The 3,908-nt window shown below is 49.3% G+C and overlaps 1 non-coding gene across 1 annotated transcript; it reads right to left on the bottom strand.

Annotated features, from left to right (window-relative positions):
* Nucleotides 1-3,606: 3,606 nt before the first annotated feature.
* trnas-uga (transfer RNA serine (anticodon UGA)) lies at nt 3,607-3,688 on the bottom strand. The gene has a single exon. It is a non-coding gene; the product is annotated as a tRNA-Ser (tRNA).
* Nucleotides 3,689-3,908: the final 220 nt, after the last annotated feature.

Here is a 3,908-nt window from a genome sequence, read left to right as displayed (position 1 = left end):
GCTCAACTCATCCCCTCCCCCCACTGCATCCCAAAACCAGTCCATCCTGTCTCTCCCTCCCTAACCTGTTCTTCCTCTTACCCATCCCTTCCTCCCACCTCAAGCCGCACCTCCATTTCCTACCTCCTAACCTCATCCCACCTCCTTGATCTCTCCGTCTTCTCTGGACTGACCTCACCCCTCCCTACCTCCCCAGCTATACTCTCCTCTCCACCTATCTTCTTTTCTCTCCATCTTCTGTCTGCCTCCCCGTCTCTCCCTATTTATTCCAGACCCTCACCCCAACCCCTCTCTGATGAAGGGTCAGGCTCGAAACATCAGCTGTTGTGCTCCTTAGATGCTGCTTGGCCTGCTGTGATCATCCCGCGTCACACTTTGTTATGTCAGATTCTCCTGCATCTGCAGTTCCCATTATCTCTGATGCAGTTGTTGACAAAGTTCTGCAGGTCTGGCAGTATCTGTGAAGAGAAATCAGAGTTAACATTTCGTGTCAAGTTTCCGTTCCTTCGATCTATTCTCTCTGCAGATGTTGCCAGACATAGAGTTTTTATGCAATTTCTGTTTAATTGTGATGACAATTCTGGGAAAAGTGCTGGAAATGACACTTGAATATTTATTTGACCAGCAATAATTCGAATGTCCAAAGGGCCTTTTTCTCTGCTGTGGACTCCGAAACTGGGAGATTGGTTCAGATCAGTGAGCAAGGGCACGGGAAGGGGGAGGGGGACGGTGAACAGAGGGAATGGGCGGGTGAAGGGTGGGAGAATTTCGCCGACAAAAGCTTTCAAGCGAAGGGGAGTGGGGATGGAGAAGGATAGACAAAAGAAGTGTCTGATATAACAAGGGGTGGAGCTGGGTGAACACAGCAGGCCAGGCGACATTGGAGGATCAGGAAACTTGACGTTTCAGGTCTGGGCCCTTCTTCAGAAATGGGGAGGGTGAGGGGACTCTGAAATAAATGGGTGGACAGTGATAGCAGGTAGATAGTGGAGTGGATAGGGTGGGAAAGAAGACGGACAGGTCAATGAGGCGGGTATGAAGCTTGAAGAGTTGTGTGTAGGAAGGGAGTGGGGATGTGGGTTGGTCAGTGAGGAGGGAGAGGTGAATATGTGGGAGAGAAGATGGACAAATCAAGTAGGCAGGGATGAGCAGGCGCTGATCTTGGGATGAGGTCAGGGTTTGGGAGATTTTGAAGCTTATGAAGTCCACATTAATACCATTGGGCTGCAGGGTTCCCTGGCTGAATATGAGGTGCTGTTCCTCCAACCTTCGGGTGGCATCGTTGTGACACTGGAGGAGGCCCAGAATGGTCATGTCATCAAGGGAGCAGGAGGGGGAGTTGAAGTGGTTTACGACTGGGAGGTGTTGTTGTTTGTCACAAAATGAGTGTAGGTGCTCTCTGTGATCTCTGAGTCTGCGCTTGGTCTCCCCGATGTAGAGGTAGCCACATTGGGAACAGTGGATACAAAAGACCTCAACAGCAGATGTGCAGGTGAACATCTGTTTAGTATGGAAGGTTTTCTTGGGGCCTGGGATGGAAGTGAGGAGGGAAGTGTAGGGGCAGGTGTAGCACTTCCTGCGGTTGCAGGGAAAGGTGCCAGGGCTGGTGGGGCTAGTGGGAAGTGTGGAGTGGAAGAGGGAGGCCTGGAGACCATGGTCCCTCCAGAAAGCAGATCAGGGTGGAGGGGGAAAAATGTCTTTGGTGGTGGGGTCAGATTGCGGGTAGTGAAAGTGGTGGAGAATGATCTGTTGGATCCGGAGATTGATAGGGTGATACGTGAGGACAAGGGGGATTCTCTATTTGTTTTTATTGTGGGGAGGGAGTGCAAGGGCTGAGGTGTGGGAAACGCAAGAGATGGGGTCAAGGGTATTTTCAACCACTGTTGCGGGGGGGGGGGGTTGTTGTTTTTGTGTGTGTTTGTGTGTGTGTGTGTTTGTGTGTGTGTGTAGAACGCCTCATTTTGGGAGCAGAGGGGTGGAAGGTGTTGGTAAGTTGGATGCTCGAGCTCCTCCTGGGAGAATGGAGCGGCACTGATACAGTCATCGATGTAACAGAGGAAGAAGTGGGGGATAGGGCCAGTGTAACTGTGGGAAAGGGACTGTTCCACATTTCCCACAAAGAGGCAGGTATAGCTTGTGCCAGTGTGGCCAGCTCTTTCATCCATAGGAAGTGAGAGGAGTTGAAGGAGAAGTTGTTCAGATTAAGGACGAGTTCAGTTTGGTGGATATCGGTGAATGGGGACTGGCCTGGCTTGTGGGACAGAGAGAAGCAGAGGGCTTTTTAGGATAATGCAAGTATACAGATATTGGACATCCATGATGAAGATGAGGTGTTGACGGCCAAGGATTCGAATGTTTTGGAGGAGGTGGAGGGCTGGGTGGTGTCCCGGATGTAGGTGGGGAGCACCTGGACCCGGGGGAGGAACGAAAGTCGAGATAATTGGAGATAAGTTCGGTGGGGCAGGAGCAGCGACGAATGGTCGATCAGGGCAGTCGGGTTTCTGGATTTTGGGATGGGGATAGAAGCGGGCGGTGTGGGGTTGGGGAACGATGAGGCATGAGGCTGTTGGTGATGAGGTTATGGGTGGTCTGGGAGATGCTGTTTTGGTGGTCGGGGGTGGGGTTATGATCGGGGGATGGTAGGAGGAAGTGTCAAAAGCTGACACATGGCTTATATTATAAGTTATCCGTGTAGGAGAAAAATACATAGAATACTTGCACACACAGCAACAAATATACCCGAGAACATCAGAATATCAGAGTCAATGTGTGAGCCTCTTCAAGAAGGGCAAGGTGCCTGACTGTCTTTGTTCAGTTGGACAGATTCACGCTTCATTCGCCCCTCCCTTCTAAAGGTTCATAACGCTGAGCCTGGGTTTTTGTGTGTTTTTTTCATTCCCAGCAACTGCAGTGATTTGGTTGGTGGGGTTCGTAAATTGGCACATACCCATGAGCAGCTTGCGGACTATTTCAGCCTCCCCTCCCCTTTGCTGTTCTCGGTGAGACCTTCGAAGTATTTTCGTTGCTTGCAGATCAAGAGTTCAAAGCTTATTTCACTTTCAACGCCACGAGAAAGTTTAGTCTGGAGTTACAGCAAATGGCTCACTGCGTCACCATAGTTGTCCCTGCAAATTTATATCCGAAAACACGTTAACTTTTATGAAGATAGCAAAGTGTGAAGCTGGATGAACACAGCAGGCCATGGAGCATCTCACGAGCAAAAGCTGACGTTTCGGGCCTAGACCCTTCATCAGAGAGCGGGATGGGGTGAGGGTTCTGGAATAAATAGGGAGAGAAGGGGAGGCGGACCAACTCCCCATCCCTCTCTCTGATGAAGGGTCTAGATCCAAAACGTCAGCTTTTGTGCTCCTGAGATGCTGCTTGGCCTGCTGTGTTCATCCAGCTTCAACCTTTGTTATCTTGGATTCTCCAGCATCTGCAGTTCCCATTATCTCTGATCACAACTTTTATGAAGGTTTGGTTTGTTTGAACATGACCGGCAGTGAGTTGCCTTTTCCTACCATTGGCAATCTCAGTAAAAAGTCTTGCTGGTCCGGCTTTGAGTCCTGTCATAAACAGACTTTGCGTTTTTACTCAGCTTTTACCCGTAGTCAGCAGGATTCGAACCTGCGCAGGAATAACCCAATGGATTTCAAATCCATCGCCTTAACCACTCGGCCATGACTACTGGCAGAAATGCCCAGCTGTTTGTCTTTTCAGGTCACTTTCCATGGCCAGTCACCCTGTGGATGAATTATTGCTGGGTTTGTTTGAATCCAATCACTTCACAGATTTCCAAAGGGTTTAATGTAATACATGGTGATTCTGGTTGTTTAATTCCAATAGATAAAATGAACATTCATTTGCAAATGAAAATATATATTGCAGGAAAAAAAAACCTCAGCAGA

Source organism: Stegostoma tigrinum, unplaced genomic scaffold (genome assembly GCF_030684315.1).
Source record: "Stegostoma tigrinum isolate sSteTig4 unplaced genomic scaffold, sSteTig4.hap1 scaffold_126, whole genome shotgun sequence".
NCBI lineage: Eukaryota > Metazoa > Chordata > Chondrichthyes > Orectolobiformes > Stegostomatidae > Stegostoma > Stegostoma tigrinum.
This window is presented reverse-complemented; position numbering and strand designations above follow the sequence as displayed.